The sequence below is a fragment of the Falco cherrug genome, chromosome 15 (genome assembly GCF_023634085.1).
Source record: "Falco cherrug isolate bFalChe1 chromosome 15, bFalChe1.pri, whole genome shotgun sequence".
Taxonomy (NCBI): Eukaryota; Metazoa; Chordata; class Aves; order Falconiformes; family Falconidae; genus Falco; species Falco cherrug.
Window position 1 is genome coordinate 6962893 of NC_073711.1, and position 19938 is coordinate 6982830.

Here is a 19938-nt window from a genome sequence, read left to right on the forward strand (position 1 = left end):
AACTGGAATAGTTTTCATTAACACCTTGCAAGTTCATAGCTGTTGTTTCTAAATCTATACCAGATTTAAATCTAACCATAACACCATGCACTGCAGAGCCCAGACTTACCAACACTAGGATATTTCCGGTTAACCAAAGCAAAACTGCATTTGATGTTAAATATAAAGCACAGTACAGGTGCATTTAAGGACATTATATATACCAACTTTGTATCTCCAATTTGTAAACTTCCATGACATTTTCCATAAAGATAAGGTCTTCTAACAAGTTCTTATTAGCAGCTGCTTCACAATTCCCGGTATTCTAGAGTTGATAAACCAGGCTTACAACAGTTTTAATATTTAAAGCACTTGACAAGACTTGAAGAATACAAAGGAACGTAATACTATCCACGTTATAAAGAATAACATCAGAAACAACACAGTCTTTTATCAAGAGAAGATAAAATGGTTATATACTTGCTTTTCAATTATAATATTGTTGCCTATTCATAAATTCTGTTATTTATCTAATTTTCCTATGTTTAAGGGGGGAAAAACTCACTGGATACTTCAAACGCAAGAATTAACCATGCAGGCTGAAGTTTTCTATGTCAATTGTCTGCCCCAGGCTAACTTTTATACAGTTGAATTAAGAAAGCATGATGTTCATGTATTTTAAAGATACAATAGCAAGGAGAAAAACTTTCAAAGTCTGCTGACTCTACAGCTTGCTGGAGTGATTAGGTATTTGAGGGAAAGATTTAATTTTGGCATGCTAAGCACATGTTGCTTAATGTCTGGTAGCTATGCTTCAGAGACTGTGTTTCAATTGAGCATGTAGATCGAGGCTGTACCTTTTTTTTCCTGCAAGTGCTTATTCCGAATGCTAGGGGCCACTGTAGCTTCCAGAATTTAGAGCGCTGAGAGAAACCATAAACCCTGAACTTACTACGTTCTCTTTCTTCATGTTTCACAAAATTACATACAAGCAGAGAATCAGAGTGGAAAGAAATAGTGGCAAAGAGAAAGAAGGTTTGAGATAGACCGGTGAATCTCAAGATAGTCTGCAAGTACTAAAGCATGTTCCATCCAGAACACAGCATTAGAAAAAAAAGCTTCAACAACATTGCTGCTGCAGAATGGCAGCAACCTTTGTCACCCCATTCCTCCATTCTCCAAAACCACATGGGCACATGACCAGTGCACTTCATCCTCTCCTGCTCCATCTATACGCTCTCTTTAGCAAACAACCATGCACAGGCAAGGTAACACCCCCTCCCCACCATTCATCTTTGTAGGCTCTGCCATTCAATATCACCTGATTCAATTCCCCAATAAAATGGGTAAAATATACCTCAAGATTTTTTTTCCCCTGGATTATCAAGTTAAACTGGTTCAACAGTAGGTATCCGGAGAATGCATGGGAAACACAAGACTGTATAGCCATGAGCAGGGGAGGGAAGAATGAAGCTCCCCTGTTTGGTGGCAAGCAGCTATTATACTACCCAGGCTGTCTGTAAAATGATCTGCTCAGTTGGTGACATATTGACATGCTCCACATTTTGGATTAGGTATATTTGGGGAAAAAAAAAAAAAAACTTTGCTCTGATTACTATCAGATTTGAACTTGGGAAAATACCACAGCACAATTTAGTGCCTTTGTCATAAGGCTAGCACCTGCTCAGAGCTGTACCTCAGTAAGGGTGGGGGGAACAAAAAACTGAAAGAGATCCTGCCACACAAGTCCTTTTGGGGGTATGCTTGTGATTCAGTCTCAGCGCAAAGCAAAGATGCAAACTTCAAAAACCACACTGCTCAGTTTCAAGTTCAACCTGTCTATCAACATGTTACTTGACTTTTTCTAGGTTATAGATTTTTCAATGTTGAGAAGCAAGACATACTAAAGTGACAATCAGGATGTTTACATGCAAATTTTGTATCATGGCTCACTAATACTACCTATTCACAACACTATTACCTATTCCATAAAATTTGGAACCATAAAGAAACAAAGCAAATTAACCTCTTGTTCACAGAATTAAGAGATTTTTTGCTCCCTTCATGAAAAGCGAATTTGGTGTCCCACCAAATTTTGCAAAAAATCTCAATACAGTTTCTTACAGTCACCTAAGTATTTTAAAGAAATAATTAGTAAGGAAAGTATGAAAAAGGTTGGGTAAATGATTAAAGTGTATATGCTCTACATCAAACAAGTCAAATCACTTTATAAGAACTAGCTGGCTGCAGTTTATACCAACTTGAACTTTTTGTAAAAACCATTCATCTTGGTACAAACAACAAAACATGAAAGAAAACATGCACTGTTTGATCAGAATTACCTCATAAAATGGGAAAGAAATACCAAGTTCTTGCTAGATGTCCAAGTGTTGAGCTGCTTAGACTCACATTTCAAGAATTGTTTTTCTTGAAGGAACAAGAAACTTGGCCCTCGTGAGCGCAACTACATACCAGCATTATGGAAAACAGTAGCTACTGATTAATGTCTTGCAAGACTATATGAGGTAAGACTGTAAGGGATCTCCAGAGTCAAGCTCAGACTCCAACAGTGATCAAAAAGCCCCCTATATTTGTCCCAGTAAAGGATAATTTGAGAAGATTTACATACAGAATCACAGGACGGTCAGGGTTGGGAGGGACCTCTGGAGACCACCCAGTGCAGCCCCCTGCTACAGCAGGGTCACCTACAGCAGGTTGCACAGTCACGGCCAGGCGGGCTGGGAACGTCTCCAGAGCAGGAGCCCCCAGACCCTCTCTGGGCAGCCTGTCCCAGGGCTCTGCCGCCCTCGGGGTGAAGAACTCCTTCCTCCCGTTCAGCTGGAACCGCCTGTGCTGCGGTTTGTGCCCACTGCTTCTCGTCCTGTCGCTGGGCTCCACTGGGAAGAGCCCAGCCCCGTGTCTGTATACTTGCCCTTAGGATATTTGTACGTATCAGGTAAGATCCCCTCTTGGACTTCTCTCCAGGCTGCACAGGCCCAGCTCTCTCAGCCTACATGCAAAATATGACACGGACTTCTGATTCTCAACCAGCAGGGTCAATCTAGCCCAGTGTGCCTTCTCTGGCACTGGCCAACAGAAGCTGCCCAAGGAAGAACACATTTGCTTTGTTTGTATCAGCGGTTTCCCTTGAATACCTTCCCGGCATCCAGAAATAACTCGGGGATTTTTTCAGTCAAAGAGGCTGTGTTCCTATACTTTCTAACCCCTTACCAATATTTTTGCCATTAACATTTCCAATTACTTTTTGCACTCAATATTCAGCAGCGATGGTATCCCACACAGGAACTCCCACAGCCAAACTCTGTATTGCCAAGAGGCACATTTTTTTTCCTTTGAATTTACCACTTTCCAGTTTTATCTGATGTTCACTTGTTGGCATTGGTCATTCCTCATTATCCTTGATCTCTGTAAACACCTTCTGGAAATTCAGGGCTACTGCCAGCCACCTCTTCTTCATGCACATACTTGATGACTCATTCAAAGCACCCAGTTTGGAAAGTCAATGAGAAAGCAAAACGGTCCACATAATCATCCTATTAGAACTTTTAAAATATATCAAGTTCATCACAGTGCAGTCTGAAAAGAGGAAAGTGAAATTCTTGCAGGTACCATTCCAAACACTGAAAGTCTAAGTTATCTATTAAATGTGCTCTAAGAAGCAGATTATTTTAGTAAGTTAAATCTAAACTGAGGTGAGTCATAAAAAGCAGCTCTTCTTTAGGGTTTGTTTTGCATGTTCACAGAATTCCAACTTTAATTTTCCCAAGCAGACACTGAAATCTCTCAAGCCTGTGAAAACTTTCTGAAGTCACTCAACTTTGTGAAATCATAATTAAATTATTAACTATAAAAAGAAAATGTATCCTGCTGAAAGATCACAAGGTGGAGCTCTAGCCTAAAGCTAACTGAAGAAACTCCAAAAGACAGGTCATCCAGAGGTTGACCTAGTTATTTCTGTGCAATAAACTTTATAATAGATTGCTAAAACTGCAATAATATCGTGGCACATTTCCTTTAAATTTATATATAGATTACATAAAGACAGAAGATTCCTGTGTCTTTTCTGAAATAAATGCATATACGTATTTGATTCAATGACTCTTCCAGAGGTGGAAAGGCATACAGCTGCTGTAGTATGACTAGTCTCAGTATTTAGTTTTCAAAAGCAAGAAGAATTTTAAAATACATTTTAGTAGCAGAAGAAATGTATTCCTTTATTCTACCCTGCCATTTAAAATTCTGCCAACCGAAAGTTAATGAACTAAAAAACCACTGGAACAGTAGTAGTCCAGGAACACTAATCATACATAATGTTGACAACTCTAAATGTAAGAGGATTTCTATTTCTTTTGCCATTGGCAAATAATTGGCAAAATATTTCCATTTAAAATAATTTGACTGATAAAAGCAAGAGCTAAGCATGAAATGCTTTAAAGAACTCCAATGTGTCTTCACTGAAAAACAATTCAGAGTTTTAAAATGTTATTTTTCCCTAATACCAAATTAATTATTCATGTATGGTTGTGATTAACTCAAATATACTGGCCAAACATTCAGATCTGAGAGAAGCTGACGAAGTTCACCAGCACAATTCACACAATAATACATATGCCATCAGCAACCTGTCCTCTCACTATTTGTTACATGCACAAATAGGCTAAACAAACATTAATGTAATTCAGTAAGCAGCCTTTGTTAAAAGAACATACCTATATATACACACACACGTGATACAAAGAATCACAAGATCTGTCCCAGAAGCTTGTGTTCATACACTTGTGTAAACGCAGTAACTAGACTATTACTTTACAAGCTCACAGCAAGGTGTTTCAGGTAGGTGGGTTCTGGTTTGAGGCAAGTTCCGTACACACACACTTGGTGGTTGTTGCTGCTGCTTGGCATCTATTACCTGGAAGTTTTATAAGGCAAATCGGTAGAGTGGTTCATTTTTCTGGGGAAGGCTGAGATGAAAATTTTAAAAATGGCTATGTGGCCAAGACAAAGATTTTGAAAATACAAGATGGCTGTTCAGAGATGTGTTGATTTTCCCTTGTAATTCAATCTTCTGTAAAATCAAGGGCCTCACTTTCTTCACTAAGAAATTAGAATTTCAAAAATTGTGATATTGAAGTGTGTGGCTGAAGTTCATCTCTGAATTATTTATCTATCCATGAATGAGAGATGCTGATGCTTCAGAACCAATTATGCAGCAGCAACAGTTAAAATGCTAGTCAGATAAAGGACCAGAAGTAAGTCCATATTGTCCTTTAACTATTTTAGAAGAGAAAGACATTATCAACTACTTTATGCCCCTCCTTTTCTGAGAGATTAGAACATGTCTAACCTTGTATAAAATAAGGTTTGTTTGTTTGGGGGTTTTTCTCCCCTATTAAGTGGGGTTTTAAGTAAGATTTTGAGCAACTGCATGACATTCCCTACAAGCCTGAAAAGGTATGTTATTTCTACTAATATTACACAGTATTTCAGCTACCAACAAGCTTTAAAGCAATTCTGTAATTTGAGTAAAATACAGGAAACATACTTCAAGTAGCATTCTGTATGGTAACAACTGTAATGTGATTTAGTTATACCATATCAGCAGTTTTGATCACATTATGACAGCATAATCAAAACTAAACTGAACAACAATGCAATTAATACCTTTAGATGTGTGGTTATTTTTGTGCTGTTGCTTAACAAATGAGACTTGTAATTCCTTTACAAGATGACCTGAACTAGACATCATCATCTACATTCTTCCATGCTTACCAGCAGAGACATGGTCTGTCTACACATTAACAGTCCATGGTGCCAAAATCACTGAACAGTTAAGACTCCAAAGAACCTAAATGACCTAATTTATACAGGTCTTATCTTTTCAGACTCTTTCTCCACAATTAATTTTTTTCTCAACTTCCATTTCAGCCCCCTCCACACCACTTCCGTCCACCCATCTCTCTTCAAGCTTTCAAAGAATGAAAAAGCAACATTATAGTGACTGTTGCTATTATGCCATCACACCACCATTTTTATTTCCCGGCCTGCTCTTCGTTCAATTTTTATAACATTTACTCTTTAGTTCACGCAACAAGTCTGCTGATTAAGTGGAAAAAAGCCACATGCTTTTCTGACACTGCGGGCTGCTGCTGAAAGCAGTAGTCTTTCCTTCCCACTCCCCAAACACACAGGGAAGTTTTTGCTCCCTTCTAGCACTGAAATGAACAAGCTACAAGCAAATGATGAAAACAAAACCCTTTCCTCCCCCCCCCCCCCCCCCCCCACAAGTAGCTCTCCATTGGATCAGCCAACTGCATCAACTCCTCCTGCAGCCAGACAAGTCACTGGATGTAGTATCAGAGGCAGCTCTGCCAGCGTCAGTGCATCACCAGGAGGGGCAGAGCTCTGCGGCAACGCAGGACCAGACACACCGAAGTGGCAAAGTCAAGTCTTTGCACAGCTACTGCTGATATTCCTTTCCTTCCCTTCCCCTGGGAGAGGCCACAGCCAACGGCCTGCTGTTCCCTGGCTCCGGCAGAGCAAAGCAGGCAGCAAGGCCCAGATCCCCCCCGGGCTCCCACCCCTTCGCACCTGGCTACTCGCCCAGGAGGGAGGCAGCCCTGCAGGTCAGCACCTCACCTGGGACCCGCGCTCACACGGAGGCAGCATGTTGTACCTGTAGATCCATCAGGCACCTGCCCAGTCTGAGCCGTCTCCATCTCAAAGCATTCTCCTTACTCCTTTTTCACACACATTTCATTTCCTACATTTTCACTATATTTTTTATGTGCAGATTGCACACACATACCCATTCGTATCCTAGCAGCCTTCAGACAAGTAGCCCAGCTAACGGCTGATGGGGACCACCAGAACCTGGGGAGACCACCAGCCAGGAAACAGCCAAGCACAAGAAAACACAGGTCCCCAGAGGTAATGCACTCATAAGTAAACAGAAAGCAAACTTTGTTTTCACTGTTTAATGCTGTGAAAGCAAAAGATTAAACAGGCTTTATTTTGAGAAGAAGAAAAAACACCCCAACATTTAAAAGGCATATGAAAAGAGTCAGGCGAAAACCTAAACTGAAGGCTGAGACTGTACCCCAAGTTGAAAGACTTGAAAAGCGAGTAACATACAAGGACCTCTGCACCAACTTAGTAACACTGACAACCTCCTCAACTTCACCATCAGATAGTCCCCCTCAGTAAAAGTTATTCTTTGGACTTCTGCTGTTTTTATTAAATATGTGGAAAAACTATTACGGGAAGAAAAGAGCTTGCTACAGTGCCTCACAACCATAGGATTACTCATTAGAGTACCATTAATAACATCAGTATCTTCAGCGCAGTAAGTTAAAATACTACTACAAAATATAAACAGTTATGGTTTCAATCACATGAGGGTTTTATATTGGTATTTAGTAATTTACATGGTCCAGTAAAATGTGGGTTTAAAACACTGGACATAAGCATTACAGAATACTGAAAAATTAGTCAACTGTACAATAAATGCAAATATTACCCTTATTAAAGGGAAAACCACCCATATTACTCTCTAATGAGTCTCCCCAACAGTATTCCTGAGCTTTATTAAAACACACCTGAAATTCCCATACATCTTTAAAATGGTTTGATTTCGGATGTCTTTTAAAAAAGGCAAAGGTAAGATAACAAAAGTAGAAGTTACACCTCATTGTGTCTGTCACATATTTTCCTGCCAAAAAAGAGATGGCTTCCAGATGTTGCAGTCTGCGTGGAAAATGAGGCTCTTAGGAAGAATAAAAGCCAAGTCGGATGACAACCAAGATTTATTTAAAAAAAAAAAAAAGAAAGAAAAAAGGAAAAAGCCACATATGCTTACTTAAACAAGCCAAAAGAGGAGTACTAATTAATTTATGATACAGGGCAAGTACACCTCCCAGCTGTGTAAATGCCCTGTATTTCCAGACTAAACTACAGAATACATCAATATGCCCCTGGCACACTGTTTTTTTCCAAAAATGTAGTCCTTTGCACATCCCCTCAAAATTCTGGCTGTTGTAAAAGCTAGGGATGAAGATGCACATGCCGTGTCCAAGCAGCTAACTAGCTACACAGTAAAAGCCTAGAACTGATTTGGCATTGTTCAAATGTGCAGCCAACAGCGATGAATTCAGTTCACGTGGCAGAGGCAGGTTTTTCCAATTGACAAGGTATCCCATCCAGCAAGTTTTTATTTTTAGTTCTTCCACTGATTGGTGTGAGCCTGCAAGCTGCCTTGTTTTACAGGAGCCTCAGCTTCCCCTCCTACCATATAGCTTTTCCCCTTTGGAAAGTCTAGGTCACTAAGGCTTTGTGACCAAAAATTTGCTTGTGCATTTCTAACAACTGCATTTGATTATAAATTCTGGAGGGGGGACTACACAGTACATACTGCAATAGCATTAGTTGCTACTGTGAGACACAGTCAATATCAGATGACTAAAATAAGGGGAAAACCCCGTAAAATACCACTACTGAAGAATGGGAAGCCAAGTCTCTCGAGCCCATCTCCCAGAGTCCGCTCCTATCAGCCCAGGTCATAGCACACTTTGGACGATCCTCTGAGGAGCCCACTGTACTTCTCTGCACTGTGATCCCAAGCCTTCTAAGATTAGAAGGGAAAAGGAGAACCAGCTCAGTTCTGTGTTTTGTCAGCTGAAATCCACCAGAGTTTATTAGCTGAAGCTTCACACTACATAAAAATGGCTGAGCTGCTTCCAGACGATAACTAAAGAGACTAACCCAGAACAGAAACAAACAGAAAAGAATATAAGCACAAATCTAAACTCCGTTACCCTTAACTGGATCTCTAAAATAATTCAATTTAGGAGAAAAAAAAAAGGGGGGAGGGGGGTGGGGAGGAGATTTGTGGGTGGTTGGTGTGTAAGAATGCTTCATGTCCCATTCCATCCTGTTTTCTTCCACCACACCAGCCCAGCTTATTTTGTAACAGGCCTGGACTACAGACAGTGCATCACTTTTCTCCAGTTCCCTATGAGCCACCTGCAGAAATGCAGCTACTCCACACCCCAACACAGCATGCTGTCCTGTCAACCTCTCACCTGACGGCTGTCATCGTCAGTCCCAACAACAGCAGTGTAAAACTACTTACAGTGAAGCTCCAAAAACTGTGTAAACAACCAAGAGCACTTGTCCATCCTTCCCTGGCTCAACTGAAATTCTATGTCATCAGAATGAAAAGGAGTATTTAAGAAAAAAGGAATAAACATTGTAACACATCCAAACCAAGCACTATGACAGCTAAAACCTAAGCCTTTCATAAGTGGATTATGGCTCTTTCAACAATCAATCTAAATAATCATCCTTACAAAATAAAACTCAAGCAACTACCCGTGTATGCAAAAGTTGGCTTCACCTCTAAAACAGAGGAAATAAAGATAAAAACCTTGTTATCTTTCATTAAAAAGTAATCTCTGCAACTGTGCCAACCTCAGAACATCTGTGCTCCATACATCCTCAGTCATAACTTAAAGATTTTTTAATACGCAACATTTTATTCTTGTTCTCCCTCATAACATTTGGGCTAAAATCCCAATTGGTTTGTTCGGAGATTTGCAGCACTGAATACTAATTTTATATGAAACAGCAGTTGTGATGTTATGGCTTTCCCCCACACGATTTAGAGAACTGAATATATCCACAATGCAGAATGCTAATAATCCATTAATGAAATCATTACCAGATGAAAAAAACCCCAACATATTATCATCACCAAGTCTAAAAATCACTTTTCTTCATTCATCCTAAAACAGAGCCCTGTTAAAAGAATTTTGAGGGAGAGAAGACTGGTGCTGACGCCTCATGTGTAGAGACCTAGGGCTAGCCACTGACATTCATTAAACATCCAGAAGAAACCAGCCTGGCTACATGTATACATCCTAAGAACACTGCAAAAATATGCATTATTCAAATCAATAAGTTCTTTAATTGCTCACTTGTGGCAGGTAACAAATTACGCCGAGAGAGTGATAACATACTATGCCCATTTTATAAAAACTAATGTGAAGGAAACATCAAAACCAGGTTTTCTAGAGACCAAACTCATTTTACTAAGCAAGCTGACAAATACTGAGAAACTCCTGATGTGGGTAAAATATTCTGAAGCAAAGGTTAGTGAAACTTGGCCTTTTGAAAATACCTTCCTTTGTAAGTCTCTTAAATACTGTGCATTAGGCACCATAGGGATACAGGAGCATCTATTCCACACAGATCTAAAATACAGTATGTACAGCTTGTTAAATCAACCAAAATTAAACCTTCGGTTTCTTCATTTAATCTAAACAGGAAAAAAACAGCAAAAAGCTATACCCTTACACACATCTTGAGTACATTCAACACAAAGCTAGTAGCTCCCTCCTCCTTCAAAAGGCAGTTAAAAATTTACCAATCACATAATACAAGTATCATAATTTCTATTAAATATTTTACTTGAGCAATGTTCAGGACATGTAAAATAATTTTAAAACTACAACTATCACACTTATTAGCTCAGCAACAGCGTAGAAGCTGTTCAGATAACGTAGTCACTTCCATCCTCTTTTTTCCCACATTTTCTTTTTAAAGAAGGGGGGAAAAAAAAAAAGAAAAAGAAAAAAAAAAAAAAGGAGCAGTAGTGCCAGATGTCTCTTAAACAAGCTACATGTGCTATGATTTCTCCCCCTTCCCCCACTCCAAGAGAGGCATTCTGGAACGGGGTGTACCCTATAGCGCCAGTTAGCTGAATGCAGAGAATCGCCCCATACTCTTGGAATCGCATGAAACATGCAGCAGATTTCTAGGACTCCAAGGTACAAATTGCTTACTAATACTCTCACCTCTAGCAGATAAAACAAGTCTCACATGCTAAATGCTGGGATTTTTTTTTTTTTCTTCCTTACAGCCGAGACAAAAATGCAATCTTAGGCATAAGCCAAAAATTCAAGCTATTGTTTTCACTGTCTTAAACACAAAAAGAACCTCCTTTTAGTAGTCACAGTTTACTAGCACATTTAATACAAGGCATACAAAAAACCATTCTTCTCTGCTAAAGTTAGTTCGAAAGTACGTATAGAATGTAAAACAACATTTCATTGCAATGTTGACTGTATTTACAGCAGCTATATCTTAATTCGTACAGCAGCTTAATACTTGTGGTTTTGTGTGGCAAATTCAGATTAATTTACTGCTGAACAACCCTTTCCTAGGACTCTTTAACAGTCTGTTACCCGGGGGGGGGGGGGGGGGTAGCTGGATCAAATATTGTAATATTATGGGGGAGGGGGGGGGTATGTGGAGGCGGTGTGCAGAACAGGGAGAAGGGGAAAAAAAAAAAAAAAAAAGAACAAGTTTTCACATATCATATGCTCTGGTTTACAGCCAGATCTATTATTGACAGCTCATCTTCACTGACAATTAAAGCTAATATTCTGAACTGCAAATAGGGAGGACTAAAAGCGCTGACAAATCCTGTTTTGCTGACTTTTGTTACATGGGTGGTAACCTCCAACAGAGGGATGGAAAATTCATCTGCCACAGTGGAAGTCACCAGAGGACAACTATCAAAACCTACAGTTGTCCAACAATTGCATGGAAAAATGCTTTAGTCACTCACTATAGTTTCAGCTTTTCATTTATTATCTGAACTGCATTATCCTCTTGAGGTTTTCAGCTCATGATCTTGTTTGACTTACCAGTTTCAAATTACCTCTAATTATTAAAACAAGAATTGCTAGATTGCAAGTGCTGTATCTGTCACCATGTCTTCTCCCCAACAATTGCTGTGGTTTCATAATTAACTGTATTCCTACTCTTAGCACAGGTTTCTCTTCCTCTGTTTTGCACCAAATACATATCCCCCATGTCCCCACATTCAACTCAGAAATGGGTAACTCAGCAGTTGAAAACACAGCACGCTGTTAAGTGTACAGGCCTACTTTAGTTTCTCTGACTTTTCTCAGTAAATAATTCCAACTGTTTTAAACAGCTGAACAGAAGACTGATTATTTAAAATACGCAATACTTCTTTCAGATTTCTTTCTTCTACTCTGTTTTACATCATACAATGATGCAATGCTGAAATAAGTCAATGTACCTACTTTAAAGCACATATTTAAATTTCTGAAATACAGAATTAAATCTAGTTAATTTCCCATATAAAGTTATTCATTTGTCCTAGCTACTTATTCAAGAGCAGTGTTTCTTTGACTTACTTACTTAGCCATCCATTACGTAATTATTTATTACTCCTGTGTGGAACTGAGCAGACTCTGCTCTTACTTATGGCTAAGAGATTCTGGTCTCATAAATTATTTTTACCAATAGCTTGTGATCACCACTCAGGATTCTAACATCAAATCATAACATCTAATGGCAAATAAAGTTTTTCACCAGGTAAGATTCTGCAAGATTATTTACTATTTACGGCAAGTTCACAGTTCCTGTGAAACCAAGGTCAAAAAAATCGATTACATATAGTTTGTTATCACAGGGCTGGCTATTCATAATGGGGAAAGGGAAGAGACTAAATATTAAGTAACTGGATTAGGATTCATGCACATTTGAAATACCTTTATACAAAAAACAACATAGTATACTTAAGTATCATCAAGTAGCAAACTTTTTCCAAGTCACCATTTTAATGCCCCAAGCACTGATTTCCTAAGACTGGGGATCAGCAATGAGCTATGTTATATTAATCTATTTACATCACTAATTTAAGTTTCCAACTTTGTTTTCTGATTACTCAAAAAAACACTTAATATTTAGAACCGCCCTTAAAGAAGCAGTATAGAATTCACATGCTGTAATCAGGATTACAAGTATATCATCTTGTTTCAATCGGTTTGCACTCAAATTTTTCTAACATTTAAATGAAATCCCTCCATAGGCATGCCACTGGAAGTTAGCATCACCTGACAAAATAGCTACACATAATGTTTAGTTACAATAACACAATGCTTTGACTGAAATGCATTCATCACCTCTCCTTTACTTTTGTTTGCCCATATACAACTAAGCATACTCAGTTTTAATGTTTCAGAATAAGGTTTAATTCCTCACCTAACCTATATGAAAAACCTCTCCTTATGTTAATTACAATCTCTTACATAGGTTGCAAAACATCGGTTACTAATGTATCAATTGATCTGAAGAAGTAACAATAATAATCCTACTGAAACACACTTAACAGATCCATCCTGGAAGACTCAAACGTCAATAATCAAAAGGGGTTACATCTTTCCAATATTTTTTTTCTTCCCTGTTTCAGCATCAACTGCTACTTTCTTATGGACATCATATTAAGGAAGAGTTTACATATTATGAAAACATTCTGTTTGGATTAAGTCTCCTACACTCTCCACAACAAGCATACTAGGGGCCATCAATATGTATGCCCGATCCTGCGCAATTTCATCAACTCAGAAGGTGAGACTAATATTCCATTCAGAGGATGCTTTCTTGGCATCAGACCACCTTGGTCTTGAAACAATATAAACTGTATTTTAGCAAAAGTTAGGGAAAGAGGTAATAACATTCAATCTAATTGTCAGACAAGAACATTTTTATCCGAGTGTAAATTAGGTCTGGCGGTTGTTCAGCTTGACCTCTACTTACAATAATCTTGCCCTAGGGTATGAAAATCCTAGATCATTAAATGCTACGAATTTAGTCTTGCAAGCAACCTAAAATGAACTTGCAATCAGAGTCACGGTTTTCAACTGCTGTTAAAGAGTTGAGGAGACAACAGTGGTAACAGGTAACACCATGTCAGGTTGGGCTTTTTGTTAGGTTGGTTGTTTGGGGGTTTTTTGGTTTGGGTTTTTTTTGGTTTTTTTGGTTTTTTTTTGGGGGGGGGTGTTTGGTGGTGTTCTTTTTTGCATTTGTTTTTGGTTGTGGGTTTTTTTGTTTGGGTTTTTTTTAAAAAAAAACAACCAACATAACCACTATTTCTAACTTTAGGATATTATTTCTGGTTTCAGGGTGGTTTTGAGATTAAGTGAAAATAATCACCCTTTAAATTCAGAGGTCAAGAGAAAAGCAATCCACAATTTTTAAATATACATATATTTCAGTTGAAAGTTTTTCTGAGAAAAGATGGGTTAATATAAAGCTGCCCACTTCATTCAGTTATGAGAAACATTTTTAAATGCCATGTTTCCTACGATTCCCTAGACAGTCAACAGACATTTTAGGAACTGCTACCAATTCATTACTGTGAAACAGATGCCTGCCAAAAAAATTAATTACAGAATATAAATTTTATTACTATGTGAATTAACTTAAGATTTTATATGCTAAGCATTAAAACTACTCTAGAACCGCAGAATCTGGTATAACACACAGCCCACTATGAAAACAAGGCAGAAGAAAAAAAACCAGAAAGATATGTAAGCACTTCTGCAGCTGATCATAGGAAGATACACTTGCTAGGCCACAAACCAGTAAAATTCCTCTTCTGCGAGTTTTAGCTGCAGGGAAAGAACAAAGGTAACAGTAGACATGCAGAGAGGGAGCCAGACAGTGACACAGAACCTTTAAAAAGGTCAAAGAAAACTGATGAAGGACCACAGAACAAGCAGTAATTAGCTCCTTCTGAATGTAACTTACAGGCTAAGGGAAGGTCTAAGAACACAGAACATTTGAAGGACTAAAGCACGAGAACGAAAAAATCACAGCTGTTTCAACAGCAGAATAAAACGACAACACAAACACCATCTGAGAAATCAAAAAAGCTTTAACAAGAACTGGAGATAGCACTCAATTTACAGAATTCTGCACAGGTCTCCCAGGGAATTAACTCCAATTAAGATCCACGTGTACTAACAAAAATAAGAAAGCAAAGCAAGTGTTGAAAATTAGACACCACTAAATTTACACACAGTAAACACATGCTACCAGCAACAAGCTTTAAAGAAGCTTTTTCACCCTCATAGTAGTGATATGGAGAAATGGAAAGTACTCCATCAAAACTGTTGTTGTTCAGCTTTCTCACAAATGCCTAAAACTCAACACCTAAGACATATAGTTAAGGAAATAATTTTATGCTGACTACAAAAAAAGCCAATCCACAACGGACACCTTACCAGAACATCATCAGGTCTCTCTGTAGGATATACAAATACTAATCTCTTCTTCCCAAGCAAAGTAATTGTATGCCATTCTCTATCAGACCATATAATGATGTTATTAACTGCATGATGATTACAGACTACAAGTTTCATTCTACAGCAATGAAGGTTTAATAATTCTTTACATTATAGTACTTCTGTATTTAATTCTGTATTACAGCCCAACTGAGTATACACGATTTTAGAATTGCAATCACAGCAAGTCCCCTCAAACGCCTCAAAAGAACACATTAGGGAGAAAATTAGTTGTTTTCCCTCTGATAGGTAAAACACTGTATAGTATAAATCAATAATTTTAACAATACCAATATATCTTCACCTGACTTCCCCAAGAACTGACTTCCTTATGTTTGGCAAGGGGAAAGACCATTCTGCAGAAAAAAAGACAACTGTTCAGCACTATTTCCAGAACAGATACCAAAATATTTTCACTTCCTCCAATAACCCTGAACAAAGTGCAGTAATCAAGAAATTCACTTTACAAATGAGGCAACTCCTTGGAGCAACACAAGCAGCGATTTCCAGCTCAAGAAATCTCCAAGTATTTGGTAGGCTGTGATACTTACAGCCCTCAAGCACTAGCATATAAAGATGCCATTAAATGGTTTCCCTTTACCAAAACAAATTTCTTGTTCAAAATGGAAGGTGGCATTTGTCATGGGAGAGAAGACAGAGAGAAGTGCTGTGACTGCCTATTTAAACCAAATCTCTCATCAATTAACACATCACGGTTCATGCACTATGATGATTCCCTGCCCTGAAAGTAAAAGAACAAATTTAAGTTTTGATACTTGGCATTCCCAAAACCTACATTAAAATAACAGGTTAAATACATTTATTTATTATTTACAAATAGATCTAAAAGCCCAATTTCATAGAAGCAGCAACAGTTTAAAACATGTCCATCTCCAGCACAGTAGTAGAATATAAACAAAGTATGACAATATCGTGTACGCTGTAACAAAAAAAAAAAATAAAAAAATAAAAAAATAGTTAGACCACCAGGGCTGAAATACCATTTGATGTTCTCGTGTATCACACAGCCTCTAACAGTCAATATGACATGCCACTTGCTAACAGTTCTCATCTAGGCAACAAAGGCAAATCCCAAAAATTCTGGATGTGGTTTTTCAGTTTTCTGGAGCACAAAAGACTAAAGGAGGAGAAACAAGATAAAGCACCTATCTTAAATATCTTCTTAAAAGAGACGGATTGATCACTAGAAGAAAATGAAAGAACTTTTATCTTCCCTACGAAAATGAAGAAAAAACATTTTGTAGAAAAATTTATTTATATTCTAAAAATCTACCAACATTTCGATCAGCAAGACTAACAACTAGACAGAACTTACACTGGAATGAGGAGTATAGGAAGAAAATCACAGCACATGAAAGAAGTCAACAAAAAGTAAACACACTAGAGAGAGATCCTTAATAATGAGCAGGACAGAAATGAGAAGGGAAACACTATGTAGTGACCATGCTTAAATATTCAGTACTAATGGCTGATAATCATATTCTGTAAGCAGCAGGATCTGAGGTGTGATGTTGCAAATGCAATAAATCCCCAAGGAAACAATATGTCTTCAAGATGTTCTCTAGAAATTGCTTATGGTTGATTAAAGCAGCATCAATAACATATCTAGCTATGCACAGGCAGGTAACAATCACTCCACACTGCTAGTGAAAGGGAAAAAAGTGAAAGACCACATGACTTGCATTAACCTCAGCAGTTAAAAGCCAACGAAAAATCAAATCAGCAACACTGCAATATTCTAGTCCCCTCAATCACATCAAAGAAGGGATGTACATGCATTTTGTCATGAGCAAAGAGAACTTAGTACTAAAAATATTTGTTAAGCCACAATTAGTGAAACTCCACTCTCGCACAAAATACTCGTGTTTGAGTATTTTTAATACAGGCATAAAATCACTCATGAAGAGCTGTATTTTAAGGAAGACTGAAAATATTATAGTTTAATATATTAATTTCCAATCATTCAAAACAAACCTTTCACAAACTTTTATACATGAGATTTCTGTCACTGGATGCAGGTTACCTGCTTTCAAATAAAACAGCTTGAAAGCAGAAAGAATAATGAACACCCACCACCCAAAGCCCAAAGAAAACTGCAGAGATGGAAAAGAAAGTACTCCTCTTCCTGCTCTTCCCCCAGTCATTTTACAGCAGACAAAATTTCTGCTATGTCTGTTCCAGTGCTGCCTGTACTTCCATATGTAGGGAGAAAGAAAAAGGACAATGCACCCTAACAGATGATACCTAGCTCTCAAAACCTTCTTGACTATTAACATACAGATGGCACTCACACTTGCATCTCTAACAGTAAATCTATCCACCCCTGTAGCACAGGCTCCCTGCATCCTTTATGATCGCTTACCGATGATATAGAAAACATGACCTATAGATTTTTACAAAAATTTTTAAATCTCACTTTAACCTGTAACGATTGCTTGGAGGTCTGGAAGGCTTCTACAATTCTTCTCTAATGGACTACAAATCCTACAAGCACATGGGGTACAGGGATTAAAAGTACAAATCTAGGCAGTAACTCATCAGCTGATTTATCAATGGTAAGAAAAGCTCTGTCATGGTTCTAACGCTACAAGCAAAATGATGTTCAGTGAAATTCATTTGCAGAATGTGTATATATTTAAAAATGCTCCCCACCACAAATATTTGCAAATACGTAACCATCATTTATTTAAAAAAAGACAGCCTTTTAACTATGCCAAACTTACTCCTTAAAATAGGCTATTAACCTAAGTTACCCTTCAGACAAGGCAAGCTTTGTATTGTTCCCTGAGAAAGCTATGGTGTTCTCAACCCGTGGTGTAAGACAAGAAAAATTATTTATTTTTTTAAAATTTAAGCTGCTAAGTTGCTAAGAATAGCGTGGAATCCAAAACATTTTTCTAGAGGCTACCTACTTGAATCTCACATGCTTTAGTCATGTGAAAAAAAACATTAAGAACCCAAGTGCATACAATTTTTTTTCCCCACAACTAGACACTAGTGTAGTTTCCAGAAAAATGTCAGAACAAATGTTACTAACAAGAAAACAGAGGATTTCTTAGAGGGATGTGAGTTTTTAAATAGAGGTCTAAGCCAGGTATACTGTACACAGAAATGCAAACAGCTAAATACAGTTGGCCAAAGCATAAGAAACTGGATGACCATCCACTACAGTCGACCTACCAAGGTGTATCTAGCTACACTGAAGAAGTGAAACATGACAGCACATCCAGGTTTTAAGCTTCCCCCACTAAAACTACATAAACCAACTAATAACAATGACACTCACGTGTTCTTTTAGAATTCTACTAGCTTTGCCCAAGTGCAGTCGCTACAATGCTCATCTAACTTAAACCTAACAAACCCCACTTCCCTCAAGAACTCAGCAACACCCCTACTCACCAATGTGTGGCCCCCAACAACCACTTTTCTAAGCTTGGGTTTTCACAGCACTGTTTACGTAGCCCACATTATTCCACATCCAAGTGAGATTAGAAGCAGTACGCATTTTAAACAAAAAAAAAAAGCATAATTATGTTAACAGAAAATTTCTTAGAAACGTTTATTCAAGGAGTACAATACTGTACTTCTTGCTCCAAAGTAATTAATCACTTCAATTAAGTTGACTGGTCTAATGTGGAAACCTTTCCCAAGATACTGAAAAGATGTTTTTATCCTCTCCATCAATACATACACGAGCATAATGAAATTTTAGCCCAAAAACAGCTTTATGAACTCAAACTTATGACTAAGTTGATTTGGGGCCTTCATATCTCTATGAGTAGGCAAATCTATAAAAGCCTAAAGATATTTTTCCCAAAAAAAGGAGGGGGAAAGAAGTCTTTGTAATACTGCACAGGGAACTGCACATCTAACCAAACAATAGTGAGTAACAGAAAAACAGGGAAAACATTTTCTTTCCCCCTTTCCAACCTTACATCCTAAGTAGCACTAAGTGATCAAGTTTACTTTTACAGATATGAATGGGTCCCTGAAAACCCGTGCATCCTCTAGGCTTTTGCAGTTTGTTGGTTTGGGTTTTGGTTTTTTTATGTCCTGATGGATTTTCCTATGCCTTGTCAGTGGCAGTTGTTAATGCAGACCCATTAGCCTACATCTCCATTATTGACAACTCCCCTGTTTCTACTTGCATCACTAAAGACTCTTTACCTCACAAGAAGAGCTAGCAAACATCAAGGCAAGATATACTTTTTTTTTTAATGCAATGAAATAGAGCAGCACTACCATGGCTTTCAGAGAATTCTGAAAGACAAAGGAGTGAACAGTGTTAGAAGTCAAGAGTCTATTGATAAATCTAAATATGTGAGGGCAGGAATGAGGGAGAAGGATGAAACAGATGAAAACTGCATGGACAAAGAATTGGTAACAAATGTTACCAAAAAGGTAATTGCTACCAAATTAGAAGATTAATATTCAGCCATTATGAAATGGACAGTATTTACACATAACATAATTTAGTCTTTATTAAGGAAAATCAGTAGTATTAACTCATCATAAAATCACAGAATCATTTAGATTGGAAAAGGCCTTCGAGATCATGAAGTCCAACCATTAAGCCAGGACTGCCAAGGCCACCACTAAACCACGTGGCCAAGCACCACATCTATGTGTTTTTAAAATACTTCCAGGGATGGTGATTCCACCACCTCCCTGGGCAGCCTGTTCCAGGGCTTCACCACCCTTTCCACGAAGAAAGTTTTCCTAATATCCAATCTAAACCTCCCCCAGCACAATTTGAGGC

General features: G+C 38.1%; 1 protein-coding gene across 5 annotated transcripts in view; it reads right to left on the reverse strand.

The window, feature by feature from the left end:
• Nucleotides 1-19938, reverse strand: part of STAG2 (STAG2 cohesin complex component) — an 82208-nt gene that overhangs the window by 43290 nt on the left and 18980 nt on the right. The gene's annotated exons all lie outside the window — the stretch shown is intronic.